Below are 6903 nucleotides of genomic sequence, written 5' to 3'. Positions count from 1 at the left end.
CTGACAATGAACTATATGTTGAGAGCATAGGGCCAGCCTTCACAGAAAGGCTGGCCACCACCTCTTGATTTGTTATAGTTTCTTTTTCACTCAGGATATTCTGGTTCCTCCATAGTCCCCTCTTTGCCTCCTATTCAGTGCTTAACAACTTACATATTGCCATTCTTTACCTGAGTGTCAACCAGAGAGCTATGATATAATGACAACGGTATTGTACCATCACTATGTTCCTTAGTTGAGGTATGCTTGGCATTATGATATGATATTGAAACTTATATCTTGGATCTTATCAAGGTGACTGTTTTGTCCTGGCCCAACATCACTGTGATTTTGGACTTATAAGAAGTAGAAGCTTCTTCCTACCTCTAATTTAGCATCTGTTGTTCTGTTCATATGAAATATTAGCTGGAAGAGTTTTTGTGTGCCAAAAGTTGAAGAAGTAGACCTGAGGGTCCATGGTCTTATCACTCTTACCAAGACATAACCAGTAGATTTGTTTGAGTTCACATGACATTAAATAGCAGACTGTACTCCCTCCCATGAGCTGGTGGTAGTTAAACAGACCACACAACATATAAACATGCTTATAGATGAGATTCCTAGCCTGGAACACCTATAAATGAGAGGGAAAAACTTTCACATAGAACCACAGAAATTACACTTCTCTCTGTAATGTCAGAATGAAACTCAATTTGGATGTTTCTACTTCTCCTGTGGTTAAAGTTATACATTATTTCCTGTTAGAAAACAGAGACAAACTTCTGGTCAATATTACCATAAATGTAGTCACAACACTCAAAGATTAATGCATATATAAGCATTGTTCTTTGGATGGAATTCCAGGTATGTCCCAACCATATCACTTATGTGATCTTTAATTAGTCACTTTACCCATCAACAAAGTGCTCTCTTCCTTTGGTTGTGCAAAGGAGTGCCTGATTGAGGTAGGTCTCAACTGTAGCTTGTTATGGAGAGGTAAGACTTATATTCCACTACAAGTATGAATATGGTAAGCCTATATCACAGGACATATGGAAGAGGGAGGCAATGGTGAATGTTGACATTCTGTTGGTAAAGCTTTTTTTTTTCCCTGAGACAGGGTTTCTCTGTGTAGCCCTGGCTGTCCTGGAACTCACTCTGTAGACCAGGCTGGACTTGAACTCAGAAATCTGCCTGCCTCTGCTTCCCAAGTGCTGGGATTAAAGGCATTTTCCACTACTGCCTGGCTGTTGGTAAAGCTTAAAAGCCATATTATTTAATGTTCTGTTCTTAATACTTATAACTGAACAGAATGCATTAAGAGGTAGAACCTGAATAAAGACGTGGTTGAATTCTTGAAGTCTTATGAACTACCACCCAGTGAAAACACAATAAATTTGACATATTGGAACAGGAACACATTTAATAACTTTGCTCAAAGTTATCAGAACAAAAAGCTCAATGTCACCACATGGCATTGAATGAATATTTAAATAAACTATTAAGTACACAGAAACTAAAAACTGAAATTTCTCCTCCTCAGGAGCAAGTAAATAATAAATTGTTTAGACTGTGAGAGAAGAAACAGTTCAATTGAAACATTGTAATATGATAAAGGATTTGTATATATTTTAAAATATACTTGATTAGAGCATGGTTTAATGAAATACCAGTGAAATATGTCAATTTCAAACATAATATTGACTGAATTTCAATAGATGCATATATTTGTGTTATTACCTTGCTCAAAATATAGATTATTTCATTCACTTGTAGAAAGTACTGCTATGTAGTTCACAATAAGCTATTACATATTTTATGAACAACCAGAAATAAATAGATGCTCAAACTCTCCATATATAAAGAATGTTATATTTCCTCACTTGATCAATAATAATTTTATATACATATTAAAATACCATAATATACCATATCAATATGTACAAATACTGCATCTAAGTAAAAATATCTTTATATAGTGTCAGACCTTTTGATAAGTGGGAGGGGTACAAACATCAAGAAACATTATGCTTATTTCCATGTTTCTTGGTTATCTCTAGAATTCTACAGTAAAACTTTACAGTGCGAGACATGAAGAAATAAAGCTATTACTAATATGGAAAATAATCCCTACTGACTGAGTTTCATAGGGTTGCAATATGTTCTATGTATGTAGTATTAGGGAAAAACACTTAGCAGTTCTATCTAGCTGTGCAGCTCATGAGCTATGACAATTGGTCTGACAGGATATGTTCACTGATGTAGTGGTATTAAATATGTTATGGGAGCAACCACTAGAATCTGGGAGGATTTCTATCCATTTCTTAAGACAGAATTCTCCTCTACTGCTTGTGGGGTTGCAAGCTGGTACAACCATTCTGGAAATCAGTCTGACGGTTCCTCAGAAATTTTGGCATGATACTACTGGAGGACCCTGTTATACCACTTCTGAGCATATACCCAGAGGATTTCCCAGCATGTCATAATGATACATGCTCTACTATGTTCATTGAAGCCCTATTTATAATAGCCAGAAGCAGGAAATAAACCAGATGTCCCTCAACGGAGGAATGGAAACAGAAAATGTGGTAAATAAACACAATGGAGTACTATTCAGCCATTAAAAACAATGAATTCATGAAATTCTTAGACAAATGGATGGAACTGGAGAATATCATCCTAAGTAAGTTAACCCAATCACAAATGAACACTCATGGGTTGCTCTCACTGATAAGTGGATATTAGCCTAGAAGCTTGGAATACCCAAGACACAGTTCACTTATCAAATGGTGCCCAAGAAGAAGGAAGGAGAGGCCCCTGGTCCTGGAAAGGCTCAGGCTCAGTGCAGCAATGTAGGGGAACACCAGGAAAGGGAAGTAGGAAGGGGTTGTTTGGGGAACAGGGAGAGGGGAGAGGGCTTATGGGACTTTCAAGGAAGGGGCATCCAGGAAAGGGGAAATCATTTGAAATGTAAATAAAGAATATATTGAATAAAAATGGTAAAAAAGGAATTAAAAATATATTACTGTATATTAAACATTTCATATATGTAAACTATTTTTAAATATAAGGCAGTAAATGAATAAATGTTTACAAAAATTGAAAAAAAAAACAAAAAAGACAGAAATCAAGCCTGGCTTTGTTAATTGGGTCAAAAGCATTTCATCTAAGGTCCAGACTTTTGAGGGCTGAGAGTCTTTCATCTCTCACCCAGGTATCTGGTACTTTCTAGTGGGTCCCCTGCACTCACCCAGGGTGCATGTTTTCATTCATTCTGCTGGCCCTCAGGAACACCCCCCATGTACCTACTTGCTCATGTTCCCCCTTTCCCCTCCCCTTCCTTCTCCCACCTAGGTCCCTCCCTCCCTCCCTCCCTCTGCCTCCTGTGAGTGTATTCTTCTCCCTCCCAAGTGGTACTGAATTATGCTTACTTGGGCCCTTCTGTTTGTTAACTTTCTTGAGTTCTGTGGATTTTATCCTACGCATTCCGTACATTTTTTTTGGCCAATATCCACTCATTAGTGAGTGTAAACTATGCATGTTCTTTGCTGGCTGAGATGGATGCAGATACTTACAATCAACTATTAGACAAGAGTTGGGGACCTCTGTGGTTGAATTAGGAAAAGGCCAGAAGAAGCTGAGTAGGAGGGTGACCTTATAGGAAGACCAGCATCTCAACTAATCTGGACTCCTGAGATCTCTTAGACACTGAGCCACCAGCCAGGTATACAGGAGGTGGCCCCAGGCCCCCAACACAGAGATGATAGGACTAGCTGCCTGGTTTGACCTCAGTAGGAAAAGATACACCTAACTCTTGAGAGACATGAGACATAGTAGGGGTGCTTGGTAGAGTCGAGGGTGGTGGGGGGCATTCTTTTGGAGAAGGAGTAGGGAAGGACGGGGAATGACTGGACTATAAAAATTAGAAGTAACAATAAAAATAGGTCAAAAGCTCATGTCTGCTGGCTAGGTCAAAGGCTCTAGGAGAGAACTTAGTACTATTTTTCTGATAAATGAGTGAATAGATGGCCGGGCAGTGGTGGCGCACGCCTTTAATCCCAGCACTTGGGAGGCAGAGGCAGGCAGATTTCTGAGCTTGAGGACAGCCTGGTCTACAGAGTGAGTTCCAGGACAGCCAAGGCTGTACAGAGAAACCCTGTCTCAGAAAACAAAACAAAACAAAAAAAAATGAATGAATTATCCCTAAGCTCTTATCCTTATATCCAGTGATTAATTAAGCTCTTACTGTATACCAAAGAAGCTTCTTTTTGCAGTAGATGACAATACAGAGACTTACCAGTAGTCAATATGCAGAGAAACAGAGATGATGGAAATTTCAGCTTTAAATGAGACTGTATATTACATGTCCTCCGCTTGAGACTCAAGAGTCATCCTGTAAGATTGCAGCTTTCACTGAGGATTGAAAGAATCAAAGGTAATAGACATCATTGTACTTTTGTACCTACGAGACTCATGTATATTGTGACTCAGACACAAGACCTGCCCATGGCCAAGCCAGATAAATGCCATTATGGATTTGGGAGAGACTCATGAAGTACTGCCCCTAGATGAGGAGCTATTGGTAATTGATCACTTCTGGAGAACTGAGTGTCAGTTTCCTTCAAGGATGACCCTTGAGATGATCCCTATGCTCTAGGAGAGGGTTCTAGACCCATGTGCATACAGGTAGCATTCAGTGGACTGAGTGGTTTTCAAAAGAACTCAAAAAAATTCACAAACAATGAATAAAAAGAGGGGAAAAAATTCCATTTTCTTTCCCATTCACTTTTCTTTCAATTCCAGTAATTTTAAATGATTTATATGACTAAGAATAATTTTTCATTTTGTTTCTGCATGTATACATGTCTGTGTGTTCACATGAGTGAAGGTATACCTGTATTAGAGTATACAAGTATGATTATCCATAGGCCAGAGGCCAAAATTGTGTGTTGTTTTTCATACTCTGTCAAACTTGCTTGTTGGGATAGAGACTTTCACTTTCCCAAGACTTGATAATTAGTCTAGATGGGCAAGCTAGTAAGTCTCAGAGATCCAGATTTCTTCACCTCCCCACTCGTTTATTTAAGAAGTATGGTATTTTTTTGTTTATTTGTTGGTTTGTTTTTTGTAGTTCATTTTTTAAGTTATTTACTAGATCATTTCACATCCCAATATGAGCCCCACCCTCTCCCTATACCCTCTCAAGTAGATACTCCCACCATTCCCTGCTCTCCCTTTCAGCCCACCTCAGGGTATTGCCCTCCTCCAAAGATTCCTGCTTCCTCAGCACAGTAAGTCAGTGGCTCAGTTAGGGAAATGGGATCCACAGACAGGCAACAGATTCAGGGACACCGAAACAAACAAACAAACAAAACACTTAACGTTAAGTGTTTTGTTTGTTTGTTTGTTTTTTTAAGTTCTAATTACATCAATTATCTTATGTTCTTCACCCCCTCCCATGTAATCTCTTGCTCTCTCTTAAGATCTTGATCTAGGCTTTGTAGACGCCATTGTCGCTTTTTGCTGCTTGCTGCAGCCATGGTCTACCCCAAGGTGTTCATCACCAAAGCCGATAATGACAAGCCCTTGGGCTGTGCCTCCTTCGCACTGTTTGCAGGCTAAATTCCAAAGACAGCAGAAAACTTTCCTGTTCTGAGCACTGGAAAGGATTTGGCTATAAGGGTGCTTCCTTTCACAGAATTACTCCAGGATTCCTGTGCAACAGTGGTGACTTCACACGCATAATGGCACTGGTGACTGGTCCATCTACGGAAAGAAATTTGAGGAGAAGATCTTCATCCTGAAGCCTACAGGTCCTGGTAGCTTGTCCATGGCAAATGTTGGACCAAACAGAAGTAGTTCCCACTTTTTGATCTTCACTGCCAAGACTGAATGGCTGGATTGCAAGTATGTGGTCTTTGAGACAGTAAAAGAAGGCATGCACACTGTGGAAGTCATGGAGCATTTTGGGTCCAAGAATGGCAAAACCAGCAAGAAGATCACCTTTTCCAACTGTGGACAACTCTAATTTCTTTTGTCTTGTGGGCATTTTACCCATCAAACCATTCCTTCTGTAGCTCAGGAGAGCATACCCACACCATCTGCTCGCCATACCTTATAATCTCTGTTCTCACTGAAGTTCTTTGGGTTCCATATTTTCCTCATTTCCCTTCAAGTCTAGCTGGATTGCAAAGTTAAGTTTATGATTATGAATAAACAGTAAGTAAGAAAAATATATCTTGATCTAGTTTTCTTTATTTTTTGAGGTGTGTGTATGTGTGTGTGTGTGTGTGTACTTAGGAACATACATACATACATACATATGTACATACATGCATACAGTACGTATGTATGTATACATGCATAGATACACAAAATACACACACACATACATATGCTCAGTCAATATAATGAATGCTATCTGTGAGTATATGATCTCAGAGCTTATCAGATAAAATTGGATTAAAAAAATTGAAAGTTTTTTCCTCTGGAAAAAGACCTTGTAGTGATTTGAAAAGAATGTCCCGCTTCCCCCAAGGATCATATATGTATATATATTTTTATGCCAGATAAGTGAATTGTTCAAGAATGTTTAAAAGGTGTGGTCTTTTGGGGGGAGGAAACCTGTCAAAAAGTTGGGCTTTAAGGCTTCAGAAGTTCACAGCAGACTGAGCTCGCCTCACCCCTGCCTTCAGCTTGTTGATCAAATCTAAGCCCAGCTACTACTTCAACACCAGACCTGCAAGTGTGTTGCCATACTCTCTACCATCATGGCCACTGGCTAACCAGATGAAATTGTATACACTTCTCCAATTAAATTCATCCATTTATAAGTTGCTATGACAAGTTATCCTTGGTCATAGTGTCTTCACAGCTATAGGAAAACAGTAACTATGACAGACCTTTTCCCCCACTCTCAATGTT

At 39.2% G+C, this 6903-nt stretch overlaps 1 pseudogene; it reads left to right on the top strand.

Moving 5' to 3' along the window:
* The first annotated feature begins 5508 nt into the window (after positions 1–5508).
* Positions 5509–6007, top strand: LOC127679938 (peptidyl-prolyl cis-trans isomerase A-like; annotated as a pseudogene).
* The last annotated feature ends 896 nt before the right edge of the window (positions 6008–6903 follow it).

Source organism: Apodemus sylvaticus, chromosome 3 (assembly GCF_947179515.1).
Source record: "Apodemus sylvaticus chromosome 3, mApoSyl1.1, whole genome shotgun sequence".
Taxonomy (NCBI): Eukaryota; Metazoa; Chordata; class Mammalia; order Rodentia; family Muridae; genus Apodemus; species Apodemus sylvaticus.
The sequence above is the reverse complement of the archived record's forward strand: the minus strand, read 5'-3'. Positions and strand labels throughout refer to the sequence as shown.